Source organism: Balaenoptera ricei, chromosome 19 (genome assembly GCF_028023285.1).
Source record: "Balaenoptera ricei isolate mBalRic1 chromosome 19, mBalRic1.hap2, whole genome shotgun sequence".
Lineage (NCBI taxonomy): Eukaryota > Metazoa > Chordata > Mammalia > Artiodactyla > Balaenopteridae > Balaenoptera > Balaenoptera ricei.
Genome location: NC_082657.1, coordinates 13755869 through 13774098, shown reverse-complemented (window position 1 = coordinate 13774098; position 18230 = coordinate 13755869). Strand labels below are relative to the sequence as shown.

Genomic DNA, 18230 nt, shown 5'->3' with positions numbered 1-18230 from the left:
TAATCCCGTGCTCACCCCTGGCCACACATTAGGGTTACCTGGTGCAGGCATCCATGCGGGGGTCCAGGGTCAGACCATTTGAATCCGAATCTCTGGCTGTGGGGCCTGAGCATTGGGTTTTGTGAGGTTTTTTCAAAGCTCCCTGGGTGACTCTAGGGCAATTCTGAACCAAGATGAGAGCCACTGGCTTACAGAATGATAGAAAACATGTATTAGCTTTTGCGATGTTTGGGCACTTTCCTGGGTTTCTGACATGGCGTGATTAAGTCATGTCACCTCCATAAGCACACTATAGGAAGATATGATTATTATTCCCATGTTACTGACAAGGGAACTGAGGCCCAAAGAAGGTGTCCGTGCCTGGCGGTGCAGCCTCTGTCGCTGTCCTGTCTTCCCATCCCTGGGCCCTCCAGGCCCCTGTCTGAGTAGCTCTCTCCTGTCCCCGCCCCGCTCCTGTCTTTCTCTACCTGTGTCTCTGCCTCCTCTCTCTCCCTCTTTCCCTCAATTTCTGCTTCCCTCCTCCCCTGAAGAGGCTTCCTTAGCTTCCCTGTTTAGAGCCAGGATCCTGCTGAAGCCACAGAGGGGAGATGGTTTCTACAGGCCCAGGACAAGGACGGGAAGGATGCTGACGTCACCGCACTCCAGCCTCCCTTGCTGCTCCTGGCACCCGGCGTGGGAGAGGGTGGGAGGCAGGGCACCCATCCCGCTGATGGTCAGGGGCAGGGGGTACTGGGGCTGGCTCTGCAACCTCGCGGGGAGGACCATCCAGGGGGGGTGGAGCCTAACAAGTCCCGTGGGCCCCAGATCTGGTGTTGTCATCTGTTGCTGGTGACCATTTCAGGCTCCCGGGGGGTGGCTCACGGTTCAATTTCAGGAAAGGTTTGTGCTAAGATGTGAATATTGCATTGCAGGAGCCGTTATTTGATGGGAACGAGGGGGACCAAGAGTCCAGTGCCCCTGTGTGTCCCCAGTCACCAAGGGCGCCCTGGCCTCCTCTCTCCGGCCCCATCCCGGCAAGGGCTGGGCATCCAGCTCCCCCGCCGGCCTCACCGCCTCCAGCAGAGCTTCCTCTGTGACCTGAGGCCAGGCCCTGAGCCCTGGGCCTCTCTGCACTGGTTCCCATTTGGAGCAGGAGGAGAAGGATTCTTGTTGCCTCCCAGGGTAGCTGCGAGAATTAAGTGAGTCAGCGTGTGTGTAACGCTCAGCACAGGGCTGTCATCATTATGTCATTCTGGTTACTGGTGCCGTGATTACTGTTACAGTTATTAGAGGCAGGATATGTGTTTGGATTTAGTAATTAAGTTTCACGGGGTGAGCGATCCATAATTCTTCACTGTTATGACTAGGTCACATTTCCTTTTGCAAAACATTTAAAACCTTTGTATAATTGAAGTGTCCACACATGCTCTGAAGAATGGTCTGATGCCCTCCCCACTTCCCCGTCCCCGTCCCCAGCTTCAGCAGTTATCAGTCACCACCAGCTTTTTCATCTGTACCCCATCCCCACCTCCCTGATTCTTTTGAAGCAATTCTCAAACATCATAGACTTCAGCCATAAATATCTCAGATTTTTTTGCCTATGAGGGATAAGGAATCTTTAAAACACACACACACACACACACACACACACACACACACACACAATACCATTGTCACAGGAGAAAAAGAACCAATACTTCCTTAATACCCTCACATTTCGCCAGTTGTCTTATCATCCTTTTTCAGTGTGTTTGTTTGACTTGGCATCCAGGCAAGGTCTGCTTTGCGTTTGCTTGATAGGCCCCTTAAGTCTTCTGTAGTCTATAGGGTTTCCCCTGTCGGCTCTTTCCTGTGCTTGCTTATTGAGTCCTTGATCCATCAAAAACCCTGGTCCTCTCTCCTCTGGAAGTTTCCACACTCTGGATCTCACTGATGCATCCTTGTGGTGTCATTTCACATGTTCCTTTGTCCCCTGTACTTCCTGTATATTGGGCCTTAGGCCTAGAGGCGCTATTGGATTCAGGTTCCCTTATTTCATAGGTGGTGCTCTGTAGGAACATCAGGCCAACATTTGTGTCTGAGTGACTATTTTAAAATAAATGAAGTTTTGGTTTTGTTTTTTTTAAGTGAGTGGATTGAAAAAAAAATGCTTAAGTCACTCCTAGTAAGGCTGGTACCCAGCTACAGCAGAGCAGAGCAGGAGGAACCCAAAGGCCTGACTTTCAGAACGACCGGGGCCTGGGAGCAAAGGGCTGTGTGTGAGCCTCTGGCTTCCAGTGAACCATCGTCATAAGTGCACAGCTTTGGGCTCCTGCTTTGCTGGGACCAGAGGCCCCCAGCTGAGAGCCATCCCTGACCCCGAGCCGCACCCCCATTCTTCAGCCTGGCCTGGTGGTTAAGCTTTAGGGACTCCTGCCCCAGCTCTGCCCTTGGCCAGCAGGGCCACCCTGGGAAGCTTTCCCATCCCCCACCTGCTTCCTCCTCTGTAACATGATGCTGGTAGGGGGACCACACCTCCCCTGGAGGGCTGTGGTCAAGAGGCCTGGGCTCCAGGAGCTGCTGTTCTTCTGCATTTAGTGTAGACTCTCTTTGACCTCAGCCGGGCCACTCTCCCCTTCCACCCTCCCTCCCTTCCTGCCACGCCAGCCTCCTTGGCTGGCCTCCTCGGGCATTCTGGAATGTGCCAGGCAGGCTTCAGTCCTCGGGCCTTTGCAGTTGTGGTTCCTTCCACCGTGAAAGCTCTTCCCTAGATCCGCACGTGGCTCCCTCACTTCCCCTGCTCTGGCTCAAATGCCGCCCCCTCAGAGACACCCCTCCCCCCATCGTCCCCTCTCCCACTTGTTACGTACTTTTTTGTTTACTTTTGTGTTGTCTTAACTCCCTCACTCACTAGGATGTCATCTCTGGGAAGGAGGGACTAGCTTACTCACTGCTGTATCCCCAGTGCTTAAAACAATGCCTGGCACATACTGAGTGCATAATAAAGAATTGTTGAGTACAGACCGAATAAGAGCCTGAACGTGGTTAAGTGAGTGGACTCTGGCCTGGGTCAGACCTGCCATGGAATCCTGGCTCTGATACATGCTGTGTGACCTTGGGCCAGCACCTCCCCTCTCTGAGCCTCACTTTCCTCCTCCGCAACATGGAGGCATTCACAGCACCCTGCTCACTGCCTTGTCTTGCACTAGTGTGGTGCGCGCACGTGAGGCTCTGTAGCTGGCCTCGCTGGTGTCCTGTGTCTCCAGCGCAGGGCACAGGTGAGCCAGCTAGGGCTGTCCCCACCCTGGGGACTCTACCAAATCTTAACTAACTCCTTCCACTCTGGGTGACCGGCTGTGGCACCCCAGGGTAGGGACGCCGTGGATAGATACGTCCCCGTGGCCAGAAAGGCTCCACGGGGAGTGTGATCCGCGCAGGACACCAGAGTGCTGGGCACGTGGAGAGACCTGGGTGTTGGGGCTGAGGCGGAGTCTGGCTGCTTCCAGGCCTTTGTCTCCTTTGCAGGAAACAGGCCAAGAGCTGCAAGGGGCCAAGGAGGGCTACTGCTCTGATCGCGGCAGCAGTTACAGCCTTGGGAGTGTGTGTGTGTGTGTGTGTGCGCGCGCGTGTGTGTGTGTGTGTGTGAGAGAGAGAGAGAGAGAGAGAGAGAGAGAGAGAGAGAGATGGACAGAGAGAGAGCAAAAGAGACTGTCTGTGGACACCTGCAGGTATGGAGGAAGCTTCCAGCTGTCAGAATTGCTACCCCTGGTGTTACCTGCACCAGAGTGTAAAATATGACACATGCACAGAAAACTGCGTAAGACCTCCCTGTTCAGTCTAGTGAATAATTATAAAGCACACGCCTTTCTAACGACCACCCAGATCAAGAAGACAAGCGTTGCCAGCACCCTAGAAGCCCCCTCCTTCGTGTGCTCTTTCCAGGTTTATCAAATAAATTCAGCCCTGTTTTCTTCCTTTTAATTGTTGCCTGTTCGTTTGTGAATCATGAAAGATTACAGTTGCCCTCAAGAGATCAGAGAATCACCTGCGGGACTCCCTTGGGCCTGTTGCCCAACTCAGAGAGAAAAACGCTTGCCACGGTTCAAGTCCCCTGGGTCCCCTCCCGCAGGTACTCGCTGTGCTTCCTTGTTGCTTCCATAAACAGTATCCCGTATTGTTCTGCAGGTTTTAAAACTATGTAAATGGTTCCAGACCGCCAGCACTCAGCTGCGGCTTGCTCTCAATAGGGTGGATAAGTGAAGTCGCATGCCAGTGGGAATGCTCCCCAGCACGGGTCAGATGGAAGCCCCTCCCCGTAGCCAGATGAAAGCAGCCCTGCCCCGGTGGAGCCGCAGGAGGGCGCTCTGGGGCTCCTCTCGGCTTGCCACCCCCTGCTCCAGCTGGGTGTGACACCACTGCCTCAAATGAAGGTGGGTACTCCCTGTCCATAGAGGGCACTGCCAGCTTCCCAGGTTGACAACTGGGATTCAGCTATAGGCCCTTGACCTGTAAGGGGCCTTCCCTGACACCTGTTAAGGTGTGAAGGGGGTTCTGGTACCATCCCAGGTCTGTCAGTTCCGCGGAGGGGCCTTCCCTGGAGAAGGGTGAGACCCCCCCCCCTCCACGTGGGAATGGATTGGGGGCTGGGTGCAGGGAGGGTCTCTTCTCTTCCCCTGCCTCCTCTGCCCCTCTGCTTCCCCTGTTAGCCAGTCTCATCCAGCCTTTCATGGAGAAGCCCTGTGGGGTGGAGATGACTATCAAAGGCTCTGGATCTGAAGGCCTGGGTTTGCTACCCAGCTCCGCCACCTACTAGCTGGGTGACCTTGGGCTCGTGGCTCCCCTCCAGCCCCCCCTCGGCCTCATTTTCCCCATTTGTAAAATGAGATTGTTATAAAGGTTATTTTATCCATGTAAAGCAGTCAAAAGAGAGCTAGCACATAGAAACCTCTTAACAAGTGTTAGCTGAGAGTATTAATTGTCATTATTGTCCCTCACTCTTTCACTGTGTGCCTCCTCTGAGTCCAGCCCTGTGCTGGCTGATGCCTGGGACAGGATGGTGACCTGTCTGTCCGAGGCCCTGCCCTCATGTCCAGTGATGGGAGAAAGACACAGCACTAAGCAGTGACAGCCCAGAGTGACCCTGAGGAAAGCACAGACCTGAGTGTCATGGCTTTGGTGGAGGAAGCCCCGAGAACTTGAAGCAAGACCTGGCTCCACCCTAGGAAATCAGGGAAGGCTTCCTGGAGGAGGCGACATCTGAGCTGAGGGCTGTAAGAGGAGTAGGAGTTAGTGTGTGGAAAGCTGTGCGTTCCAAGGAGAATGAATAGCATCTTCTAAGGTGGGAAAGGGTCTGGCATTTTCAATAAATTATTAATATTTTTAATTAAGCTTTTCATTGTGAGATCATTGTAGATTAACTTGGAGGTGTAAGAAATAACACAGAGAGAGCCCCTGTGCCCTTTACCCAGTTCCCCCAATAGTAACATCTTGCAAAATTATGGTTAGTACAAGACCACAACCAGGATATTGACACAGATACAGTTAAGATATAGAACATTCCATCACAAGGATCCCCCCTGATGCCTTTTTATAGCCACATCTCCTCCCTGGCCTGTCCCTAACTCCTGGCAACCACTCATCTATCTGTTCCCCATTTTTATAATTCTCTCATTTCAACGTTATGTAAATGGGATCATACTGTACGTCACCTTTTGGTGTTGGCTTTTTTTCACTCAGCATAGTTCTCTGGAGATTCATCCAGGTTGTTGCCTGTGTCGATAGTTCATTCCTTTTTCTTGCTCAACAGTGGATGTGCCATAGTTTATTGAACCATTCACCCACTGAGGGACATCTGGGTTGTTTCCAGTTTGGGGCTATTAGAAATAAAGCTGCCATAAACAGTCTCATACAGGTTTTTGTGTGAATGTAAATTTTCGTTTTTCTGGGGCAAATACCCATAAGTGCAACTGCTGGAAAGTAAGGTAGATGCAAAACCGCCAAACTGTTCTCCAGAATGACTGTTCCATTCTACATTCCCACCAGCAGTGTATGAGTGATCAGTTTTTCTGTGTCCTCACCAGCATTTGGTGTTATCACTATTTTTTATTTTGGCTGTTCTAATAGTCATGTAATGATAACTCATTGTGGCTTTAATTTGCATTTCTCTAATGGCTAATGATGTTGAACATCCTTTCATGAGCTTATCTGCCATCTGTGTATCCTCTTTGGTGAAATGTGTCATGTCTCCTGCCCATTTTCTAATTGGATTGTTTGGTTTTTTTTACTGTTGAGTATCGAGAGTTCTTTATCACTTCTAGATATTAATCGCTTGTCAGATATGTGGCTTGCAAATATTTTCTCCCAATCTGTGGCTTTTTATCCTCTTCACATGGACTTTTGCAGAGCAGAAGTTTTTAATTTTGATGAGGTCTACTTTATTAATTTTTCCTTTTATGGGTCATGCTTTTGGTATCAAGTCTATGAACTCTGTGCTTAGCCCTAGATCCTGAAGATTTGTTTGCTTTCTAAAAGTTTTATAGTTTTACATTTTATTTTTAAGCCTGTGATCCATTATGAATTAAGGTTTGTGCGAGTGTGAGGTTTAGGTGAAGGTTCATTTTTTAGCATATGGATGTCTGATTGTTCCTGTACCATTTGTTGAAAATGCTCTTTCCTCCATTGAATTGCTTATGCTTCTTTGTCAAAAATAAGTTACCACAGTGAGATACCACTTCACACCTACCAGGATGGCTATTATCAAAAGAAAAAAGGAAAATAACCTGTATTGGTGAGGATGCAGAGAAATTGGATCCCTTGTGGATTGCTGGTGGGGATGTAAAATGGTGCGGCTGCTGTGGGAAACAGTTTGGTGGTTTCTCAAAAGGTTAAATATAGAACTACCATATGACCCAGCAATTCGACTGCTAGGTACATATCCAAAAGAACTGAAAGCAGAGACTTGAACAGATATTTGTATACTTTAATGTTCATAGATGCGTTATTAACCATACCTAAAAAGTGGAAACGATCCAAGTGTCTATCAACAGATGAATGGATAAACAAAATTTGTTGCATACACACAATGGAATATTATTTAGCCATAAAAAGGAATGGAGTTTTAATTTATGCTACAATGTGGGTGGACCTTGGAAACATGCTTGGTGAAATAAGCCAGACATAGGAGAAATATTGTGAGATTCCACTTACGTATTCCACCTAGCACAGGCAGATTCCTAGAGAAAGAAAGTAGAATAGAGGTTACCAGAGGCTGGGGGGAAGGAGGGAGTGGGGAGCTAATGTTTAATGGGTACAGGGTCTTTGTTGGGGATAATGAAAAAGTTTGAGGCATAGGCCTTGAAGGTGGTTACACAACATTGTGAATGTATTTAATGCCACTGAAGTGTACACTTTACAAATGGTTAAAAGATAAATATTATGTATATTTTACCACAGTGAAAAAAATCAATGTTTTAAAAACCAGTTGGGTGTATTTGTAAGGGTCCGTCTCTGGGTTCTCTATTCCGTTCACCGGGCTCTGTGTTTATCCCCACTGTCTTGATTACTGTGTTTATCCCCACTGTCTTGATTACTGTGCCTGTACAGCTGGTCTTAAACTATCGGGGAAACTACTGGGGAAAGTGAGTCTTCCCATTTTATTCACCTTTTTCACAATTGAGTTCTTCTAGGGCCTGGGCCTGGCATATTTGGAGACCCTCTCGCACTCCCTTGCGTGGAAGATGGCACCAGGGCTTACCTACTTTCAAAGTCACCCTTGGCACCTGCCTTGCCCTCAGCCCCCATATCTGACTCATCAACAAGCGTTGCTTTTTTGGGGGCAGACGTAGCTCTGGTCTGTGCCCCTCTCTCCGTGTCCAGCCATCCTGGCTGCTTTCATCAGTCTCCTGGAGCACTGCTTCCGTCTCGTCACTTGTCCGCACACCCGCTCAGGCCCCCTTGATCCCATCCTCCACAGACAAGGCAGCCAGGGTTACATCTCCCAAATGCCAGCCCGTCCTCAGCACCTGCCCCTGCTCCCCCGCCTCCCCGTGGCCTGGCTCCTGCCCTGCTCCAGCCTGCCTCCCCCGCGCTCTCAGCCCTCCAGCCACCCGTCTCCGCTGGGATTTCACACTTCATCAGCCGATGCTGGACTGCAGGCCCCAGCGGGCAGGGACCATGCTGCACCATCACGCCAGCCGGGACTGGACTTGGTGGACGCACATTGGATTTCTATTGACAAACTCCATGAATGTGGGAAGGAGCCCGTGGTTGGGGGTGGTGCTGGGGAGATGAGGCTGGAGACATGGGGATAGCTGGGGTGAGTTCACAGAGGTCTCCCTGACCCTTGCAGAAAAATAGGAAACGGCTTTTTTTTTTTTTTTTTGGCCATGCCACATGGCATGTGCGATCTTAGCTCCCCGACCAGGGATCAGACCCCCTGCATTGGAAGCACGGACCCAGAAAGTTCCAAAATCAAACTTTTTTTTTTTTTGGCCATGCCGTGCGACGTGCAGGAGGCAAAGGCTTTGAAGAGACGCTTAGCAGAAAAGGAATTGTGGTGCTTTTATAAATATGAAAGGATGCACAATTACTAAGTAGAAAAACGCAAATGAAAACTAGGCTGAGGGGCCAGATTTCACCTGTCTGACTGGGGAAGATGGGAGAGTTTGACAACACCCAGGGCGTGAGGCCGAGGGAGGGGCTGAGAACGGGCAACTTGGCAGTGCTGAGCTTTGCCCGGCAATCCCACTTGTAGGCATTTGCCCCACAGACATGCTGGCACACCTGTGAAATGACATCTGCACACGGTTATCAGTGCTGCACCCTTTGTGAGAGCAAATGCCTGGAAACCACTGACCTGGCCCCATGGGGACTGGCTCAAGACATCGTGGCCCTTCCACACAGCTGCTAAAGCAACAAGGCTGTGCTTTGCAGAGATGGAAGCATGGAAATATCACTAGACATATATATATTTTTTATTTTAAATTATTAGCCTACCTAAGGCAAAAATGTATAGTATGACTAGTTACTTTAAAGGGAAGACCTACGTAACCCCCGCCTCCAGTTGAAGACACAGATGGTGCCAGCCCCCCAGAAGCCCATTCCAAGCCCTCTTGCTCCCCGGAGGCAGCTTCTCCCCTGATTTTTGAGGCAGTTGCTGCCTTGCTTTTCTCTTTGGTTTTGCTACCTCTGTATGCATCCCTAAAGAGCATATTTCATTTTGTCTGGTTTTAAACTATTTCTGAACTAAGTCCTAGGATGTATCGGTTTTTGTTTTGCTTCTTCTGTTTAATATTGTTTTTGATATCCATCCACACGTAGCTGTGGGTCATTCATTCTCACTGTCGTGTACTGTTCCATGAGGCTAGTAGATCACAGTTCATCGTCCATCTCCTGTAGACGAGCATTTGTGTTGTTTTCAGTCCCTCGCCGATTCAGACTGTGCTGTGTGAACCTTCTCACGTGTGTGCCTGGGAGCAGACGTGGGAGAGCACTTTCCAGGTCCCCAGTGTGTCTTCACCTCGACTGGATACTGCCAAACTCCTCCTGGTGCCAGTGGCGCAGAGGAGCCAAGGAATGCTGTTGGCAAAAGCAAGGTGCAGAATCATATGTGTGGTGTGCTGCCATTTATGGCTTTTTAAAAAGTGTGTAAGTATCTCTGTGTGCGCGCGTGTGCACACACACGTGTGCATAAGCTCTCTCAGAAAGAAAACAAATTCTAGTAGAGGTGACTCAAGGGCTGAGCTGGGGTGGGGCAGGGCAGGAGGGCATCGTCCTGTCACTGTTTACCCTTTGGTGCCATTGGCTTTCGAACTATGTTCCATATTATAAAGGGACAGAGACTGAGACGGAGAGAAGGAAAGGAAAGGGAGGGGATAGATGAAGCCTAAATGTGGCAGAATGTTAATAGTTGAGAATCCGAACGATGGATTTTATGGGGGTTCATTGGTTTAGTCTCTAGCTTGGGGTGTGTTTATAAAGTTTGATAATGAAGATCTGTTCCGGTGTGAGCGGCTCTTGAACCGACCTCTCCTTGCCCCTGAGGCCTGTCCCCAGGAGGACCCCTTGTTTCCAGTGAGACTTCCTCCTGGAGGAGGAGTGCTCCCTCCTTCCTCCCCCACTCCCCTGTCCCTTCCCTTGGGACCTAGTTTCCCTGGCTGGTCAGAACTGCCCAGTCCTGACCGCCTTCCTCACCAGAGCCCAAACCAGCCGGTCCGGTTTGGGGAGCCCGCCCCATTTGGCTCCTCTCTGGGTGGTTGCCTGACAGGTGCTCCACCCTGATGGGGGAGGGGGTGGCCTGGGATCTGGGGCATGGGGGGGGGGGCGGGAGGGGCCAAACCTGCCCTGCCATGGCCCCAGGCCTGGCTGGAAGCCCCTGGCTTAGTGAGCAGGTGGTAGACAGAAGGGGGTAGACGGGATTTCCAGGCGCTTGGAGCCAGTGAGTCGTCCTGGTCCCCGTGATGAAGCCCTGGAGGAGTCGGCATGGGCAGCAGCCGTGGTAGGTGCCGGAGCAGCGGAGTGGGAAGGACCCGGGCACCTCTCTCCACCTGCCGCCCGGGCCACCTGCTCACTCACTGTTCTCCCTGGGCTCCCCGTCAGCGGAGTACCTGGCCAGGGCCCAGGGCCCTGCTTGAATCCGGTCATTGCCGCCGCTCACACGACCACCCGCCCCCCACCCAAGTCAGGGAGCAGTCCTACTCTTCCGTCCGCCCCCAGGGCAGGGAGTTTTGTCTGGTTTGTTCACTGCTGAATTGCCAGGGCCTCCGACAGGCTTGCCTGGTATGTGCCAGGAGTGGGGCAAATGTGTGAACCAATGGGGGAGACAAACAGGTCAGGATAGAGCCCGGGGTGTCAGGGAAGGCTTCCTGCAGGAGGGGCCGCAGTAAAGGGATGAACTGGGCAGCCCCGGCCCCTGCCCCCCACAGGGGAGACAGAAAGAAACAGATTTCGTGCCAGGAGCTGTGCCCCGGGCCAAGGAAGGCATCTCAGAGAAAGTGAGATCTGAAGGGGGGAGAAGGTGTGAGGCAGAGGTGGGGCGGGGCCCGCACAACCCCCTCTAGATTCCCTTTCTCTGAGCGTCCTTTTCTCCTGTTCTGCCATAGGGGTTCTGGGCCCCCTAGCCTCCTGCTCGGAGCGGCTGGTCTAGGACACAGGCGCTGGGACAGACGGCCCACTTGGGCAGGTCACTCAGCCTCTCCAGGCTTCAGTTTCCTCTGTTGTAAAATGGGCCTGATAAAGTACCTGCCCATTTAGGGCAGTGGTGAGCTAAAATGACTTAATGTGTGTCGATGCTGAGAGCAGGACCTGGCCCAGAGGAAGTTCTCTGGCAAGTTGGGCCACTTATTTTCAGAAGGGTTAGTTACATCCTGGCAAGACAGCCAGCATAGCGACACGGGAGTCCCAGCCGTCCCCACCCTTCCCTCTCCGCGTTCCCGCCATCCAGCCCCGCTCTCACGCCTAGGTATGCCCGGGGCATGGGGCTGGCGGCTGTTCACCGTGCTCTCCCCTGGTGAGGCTGCAAGTCTCGGGTTCATCCTGATGGGTGAGTGGGGCGGAGCAGGAGGGGCCCCCTTCGTTGCACCCTCTGGGGCTCTTGCTGGCATTGCAGCCTGGGTGTGCGGGGAGAGGGGGACACAGCGAGCCCCGGATCTCCAGCCACCCTCCCCGTCAAAGGGGCCACTCATCCCCCGTCGCTGTGTCCTGCACCACAGCCCCAGCCAGTGTTTCACACCTGGCTGCCCCGCCAGCCACTCTCGGGCACTCAGCCCCAAGCTGAGCCACTTCTTCCCTGGCCCCTGGCACCTGGCCTGGCATAGGGAGTGAGATGGGGGTGTGTGTGTGTGGTGGGAGACTGACCCTGCCGAAGCAGGGTCTGTGGTTGGGTCCCCTGCTCCTGTGTCCCTGCCCAGCCCCTCCCTCCGCTGGGACAGTTGTGGGCCCCGTGGCCCAGGCTTTCCAGGCTCAGCCCCGCCTCCCTCCGTCCCTCCCTCCACCCTCCACCCTCCACCCTCCCCCTCCCCCTCCCATGGGCTGGAGCCACAGCCAAGCTCAACTCCTGCCAGGGCAGGGCCGCGTCACCAGCCACTGCCAGGGAGGCCGGGGCGCAGGGCCCAGCCAGCTCTCTTCCGTGGGCCAGGGGAACCCCTTGATCCCAGCTCCCTGATCTTTCAGCTGGAAGCATCTGTCTGCTGGCCTGCCCCACTGCGGGTGGCCCAGGACAGAGGGAAGAGGATGGTGGAGGTGAGCTGGCCCAGGCCTTGGGGAGGAGTGGAGGAGGGGGAGGGCTGCCTGGATTGCGGGAGGGCAGCCCGGACACGCAGCCACCTGAGCCAGCGTAAGCACGTGAGCCAGGGGCCACACCTTTCTTGGGGCCGGGGGCGGGGTGGCCGTGTGTGTGTCCGTGTTGGCGGTGGCAGGTGTCTGTCTGCTGGGGCTTAGCCCACACCTCTGCGCAGGTCCCCCCCCCCCCCCGAGCATCTCTGTGGGAGCACATTCCTGGGGTCTGGTCTGCATGGAGGTGTTTCCAAGGGGCTGTGCCTCCCTGGGCCACTGGTGACCCTGGAGTTGGCTGTGGGCATGCCTGGGTCTGTGTGCGGATCTCATGGTTTAACTCTGTCTCAGGAGGGTTCCTAGGTGTGTGGAGGGTCTTGGGGTCTGCCTTCCCCCAAGTGAGTCCAGCCATAACGGAGCATTTGTGGGATTATGTGTATGCAAGCATGTGGCTGTGTTTCTAGGTGGTGGCTAAAGTCCGTATCGTTGTGTCATTTGGTTCCCCCAGGATCCTTGTATGTGTCTCTAGGTCTCTCCGGAGTCCCTCCATCTCTGGGGTGTACGGGTCTTTACATTGTGGAGGGGCTCCCGGGTCCTTGACTTCTTGGGGTCCCAGCCGTGGGTCCCCAGTGTTGCGGCCCTTCCATTCTGAGAACTTCCTCTGAGCCAGACCCCTCTTAAGACTGCTTTCCCCACCTTCTCCCATTGCCACCTCACAGTTGCCTCCGGCCCACTTGCTGGGGCCTGTGTTCCTGAGGCGGGAGCTGAGGCTCGGGGTGGGATGTTCCTTTCTGTGCCCAGGCCCCTGTACAGCCGCCAGCAGGGTGCCCGGGTAGTGTGGGGCAAGCGGCTGCTCCGCCTCAGGCTGCGTGGGGACTTTTCCATGCGACCAGTGTGTGTGTTCTTGTGTGTCTGTGGTTGTGTGGCTGGACGTCTGTGTCAGTCTCTGCGGACAGCTGTGCACTGTGGAGCGACTTCATTTGCTTCTGTGTCTCGGGCGCGCGCGTGCGCGCGCGCGCGCGCGTGTGTGTGTGTGTGTGTGTGTGTGTGGAGGGGAAGGACTTAGGTTGGAGGGGCCTGGGAGGCCACTGGAGCCTCTTTTCTGCCTGTTGCCCCCTCCCTCCTTCCTGCCCCACCTCAGGGGAGGAATGAATGAAGTCTAATCTGATTTCCCCAGTCCCTGGGGGCTCGCCCACACTCTCAGGTTTGTTGTGGCATCCATCCCCACCCTGGGCACCTCCGGGGGGTGAGGGACACCAGCAGTGCCCTTTGTGTCTGTGCCCTATTGAGCCTGGCCAGGCGGGGAGGGGGGCACCCGAGCCTGGGGCTGCCACAGGAGCCGCCTGGCCTCCCTGGGGGCGTAGAGCACCTCGGGGTAAAGGAAACACCATCTCTGCATTCAGCCACACTCTCTGAGCTGTGCCTCGCCCTGTGCTGGGCAGGGCTGGGGACACAGGGTGGCTGAGAGGGCCCCAGGCCCTGTCCTTTGGGAGGGCAGGGGTCATCAGAGCATAACGGGGACCCATTATGCTCCCCCATCCCAGCCCTGGAGAAGCAAAGTCTTAAACAGAGATAGTCAGACTGGCACATTTGCTCTGGGAGACGGTGCTCAGCATCCTCTGTCCTTTATTTGTTCCTTCCTTTATTCGTTCAGCAGCAACAACAACAGCAGTGCCAGTAATAATAACAGCAGCTAGCCTGTAGTAGCAAGGACCCACTTGGCTGCAGGCACTGTTCTAAGCGCTTTGCATGGGTCATCTTGTTCGATCGTCCAAACACTCCCAGGAGATAGGGACCATCGTTACCCCCAGTTTGCAGATGAGGACACGGAGGCCCAGAGTCACCTGCTCATGGGCACACAGCTTGGCAGTGGTGGAGCGGGCACGAGCCTGGGCCGTCCGCTCTTACTCATCGGCTGCCTTCTGAGTCCTTGTCCGGCACACTCAGTGCAGAGGCCTGCTGAGGGGAGGATGGCACTTATGTGGCCAGAGCACGGAGAGCGGGCCGCTCCTCACTTCCCACGTGGCCGACTCCAGGCCCTGCTCCCCAAGGCTGGGGTGGCCCTCCATCTGTGTCTTTTTATGGGATCTCACCCATCGTGGGGAACGCGGATCTCTGGCGGCACATCCCCTGTATGATGTTCTTCCTGATTCTGGCCAAAATGTACCACCCCTTCCTCCCATTCCCAGCCTAGGCCGTGTGGCGGGGAGGGCCTGGGGAAGTGGGCTCACAGCCGGCGCTCCTTGTGTTTGGAACACACCCCAGGTCATTCACGAAATAGCTGGATTCAGTCTCTAAAGAGGCTCAGTTCCTTCACAGGCATCGAGGTCAGACTTCCAGGCAGTGTGGACAGGCCTTGGGGACTCCTGGCTGCCCTCTGCCCCCACCACCCTTCCCTGCTCCTCCTCAGGGTCCAGCCTCGTCACTTTGGCAATGGCGTCACTCATTCGTTGCACAGATATTTTCCAGGTAGCTGCTGTGTGCCAGGCCCTGCTCTAGCTGCCAGGGGTACGACAAGAGTGAGACAGAAGAAGGCCCCTGTTCCTGGGGAGCCCATACTCTGCTGCGGGGAGGGGAAGGAGGGGGGACCAACAGTCAACAGGTATATAATGCCAGATGATAATAAATGCCACGGAGAAGTATAAAGCAGGGGTGCAAATTTTGTCGGGGGGTCAGGGAAGGCCTCTCAGGGGAGGTTTTCTTTGCACTGAGACCTGAAGATCAAGAAAAGGGAGCCATGCAGCTCTGGGCAGAGGAAACAATGGATGCAAAGGCCCTGAGGCTGGAACAAGCTTGATGTGTCCAAGACTGAAAAGGAGGAGGCCAGCGTAGCTGGAGTGAAGTGCAGGGAGGAGATGGGGGCCCTTGGTGGCAGGGCCCGACTGGGCAGGGCCTTGCTAAGTCACAGTGGGGAGTTTCATCCAGGTGGGAAGCCCTGCAGAGTTTTGTTTAACATTTCTTCAGATTCCCTGCTAACCACAGCAGCCTGTCTGATCTTGGTTTTGGTCATCGGAAGTAGAGTTGTCTCTGTTCATGTTCCTGTCCCATAAACCTCTGAGATCCTTTGTCTGGAGTTGAAGCTTTGTCTGGAGCCGGGGCTGCTGGGAAGCAGGAGGCTTAAGGGGGCAGTGACAGGCCTTCTCCGTGGGTCAGAGTCGACGCTTTTGTGCCCTGGCGCTGGGCAGCCCTGGGCAGTGACTTCCCCTCTCTGGGCCTCAGTTTTCTCGTTTGGGAAACAGGAGGAAGAGGACTCTCCACCCACACACCCAAGAACCACTGGGAGGGTTCACTGCGCCCTGGTCCGCATGCCTGGTGCAGGCATAGGCCAGAGTCAGCGCTGAAACACGTGCGTCCCCTCCATCCACCCAGCAGCCCCTGAGGGGAGACCTGGGATCCAGCCTGTAACCAACCAGAGCATTGCTCCTGGCTGCGCCGAGCCACCGACTTAGCAGGGAGACAGCAGACACAATCATAACCGTATAACATGTTAGGTGATGCCAAGGGCTGGGAGAGCATGGACCGGATGCCAGGATGCCAGGCTCTGGGGGATGCGGCGATGGGCAGGACCAGACCAAGCCCCTGCCCCCGTGGAGCTCACGCTACAGCTGTTGCAAAAGGTGGTGTCAGTCCTCAGCAATCCTGCCGTCTCAGCCTCTACAGGGTGCCCAGAACCTGCCTGTTCCTTCCGCCGCCACAGGCTCCACGTGGTCCCATCCCCCCTCTTCTCCTGCTGGACTGTCGCACCCTCCTCCTCCCACGTGTCCCTGCTCCTGCCCTGCCCCCACACGCAGCCACCAGGAGCAGGTGCACACCTGCGTCTGGCCACATCCCTCCCCTGCTCAGAACCTTCCTGTTGCTCCGTCTCACTCAGGTAAAAGCCGGAGTCCTGGGGACTTCCATGGTGATCCAGTGGTTAAGGCTTCGCCTTCCAATGCAGAGGGTGCAGGTTTGATCCCTGGTCAATCCCTGGTCGGGGAGCTAAGATCTCACATGGCTCACAGCCAAAAACCCAAAACATAAAACAGAAGGAATATTGTAACAAATTCAATAAAGACTTTAAAAATAGTCCACATAAAAAAAAATTCAAACAAAAAAGCCAGAGTCCTACCCATGGCCCACAAGTGCCTACACAGTCTGCCCTCCTCTCTCACCTTTCTCACCCTGCTCCAGCCACTCGGCCTCCTCTCTGCTCTTTGACCACATCAAGCATGTTCCTGCCTCAGGACATTTGCACTGGCTGTTCCCACTGCCTGGGTACTCCTCCTCCAGCTGCCCACAGGGCTCCCTCTCCTCTCTCCACTCGGGTCCCTGCTCAAGTGTCACCTCCTCAGCAGGGCCCTCCCTGACCACTTCGTTGAAAATTCCCACCTCCCCTCGCCCTCCACACTCTCCTGCTCCCTGCTGTATTTTTCTCCTCAGCACTTACCACCTGACTTACTAGCTATTTTTCTGATTTATCTCATTTATTGACTGTCTCCTTTCCCCTAGGATGTGAGCTCTGCAAGGGCGGGGATATTCCTGACGCTCCTGGCCTCTGCTGTCGGTCCTGCCCCGGGCCTGGCAGAGATCAGTCCTCGGTAGACATTGATGATTGGATAGAGAGGTGGGGGGCTGAGTGTGATGGATCATTTGTGGGTAGAGTAGGTGTTTGCCAAGGAGGGGGCTTGAGCACGTGTCAGTCCCAAAGCGTGAGGCAGGTTCTGGGGACAAGGTGCCAGAGGGTTCCTTGGTGGAACTAGGTTCAGGGCAGGAGGAGAATGCGGGGGTGGGGGGGGGACACGCAGGTGGGCAGCAAGAGCTGAGCAAAGGTGTGAAGGAGGAACGGTGTGGGGTTTCAGGGGGCAGTGAGAGCCTGCCGTGGGCCGCCACGTTAAGACAGACTCCCCCCCTCCATCATCAGAGCACAGCCCAGGGAGGTAGGCGGTAAACTGAGGCAGGGAAGGGGCTTCTGGAGCTGGTGGGTGAAGATCATGGCAGAAGGGTGGGCGGGAACCAGTGGTGGAAGCGCTGAGTGCAGGCTGGGGCCAGTGAGCCCTTCTTCATCGTCCCCTTCCTGCTTTAGTTTCATTTTGGTGACTAGGAAGGGGTGGCCGTGACCCCTGCCGCATCCTCTGCTCTGCCCCTGCGCCCTGGGGCCCTGGCTGAGTCAGCTCCCTCCACTGCGGGGTGGTGAGGGGGGCAGCTTTATTCAGGGCTGCCGGGGCAGGTGGAGGGCAGGAGGGAAGGAGTTCTCTACACGCGCACGCACACATATACGTGCACGTGCACACACACTCCCTTGACCGTGTTATCACACTAGCAGATCTGGCTCTTTCCACGTGCGCTGATTTCCTTGGTGGGGAGAGTGGTGCCGTTTTTTTCTCATGAAAGGTCAGATGGTAGAACACATGAGCATAGGGGGTGACTGGAAAATGTGAAGCTTTTGCTAGGACAGGTCGGAAACTGCCCGTCCCACATGTGAAATAATTCAAAAGACTTTTTTTTGATTGAAATAAACATTTTAGAGTAGGATGGAAATGTGCCTGCATTTGAAGGATCAAACACTGGGCTTCAGAGGCATCTATGTCCCGGCTGGTGGCTGCAGGCTTCACCCTGTCCTCCTTTGTTCTGTGTCGCTGGGGTCACTACTTCACCCTCTACCTCTGAGTTCCAGGGGCTTCTCTGCCAGAGTTTCACAGGTACTGCCTGGGCAGAGTCTGAGGTGTCTGATCAGGGGTGTAGCATAGCGGGTACAGGCGAATGTGTTCGTTCACCAAGTGTTCCTTGAGTGCCTGCCACGCAGTGTTGTAGGCATTGGGGTACAGTGGGGAGCAAGACAGAGGACAGGCCCTGCCCTGGTGGAGCTGACATTCTGGTGGGAGAAGCAGACACTAAAGAATCTCACACACACAAACACATACACACACAGTATATGGTGAGTGCAATGAGGAAAAATAAAGCAAGGAAAGGGGCATAGAGGGTAGTAGGACAGGAACAGGGACATTTGTGCACAGACGTGGGTGGAG

At 54.4% G+C, this 18230-nt stretch overlaps 1 protein-coding gene across 5 annotated transcripts in view; it reads left to right on the top strand.

Moving 5' to 3' along the window:
• PAK4 (p21 (RAC1) activated kinase 4) overlaps window positions 1-18230 on the top strand; it is a 46403-nt gene that overhangs the window by 13294 nt on the left and 14879 nt on the right. For 2 of the 5 annotated variants that reach the window (XM_059904320.1, XM_059904316.1), the window contains exon 1: window positions 11994-12195. The exons of 2 other annotated variants lie outside the window; for them this stretch is intronic. The gene's annotated coding sequence lies outside the window, so the exon portion shown is untranslated. Of the gene's footprint in view, window positions 1-10349; window positions 10454-11993; window positions 12196-18230 lie in introns of those variants that run through there. One more of the 5 variants, XM_059904318.1, reaches the window with a different exon arrangement.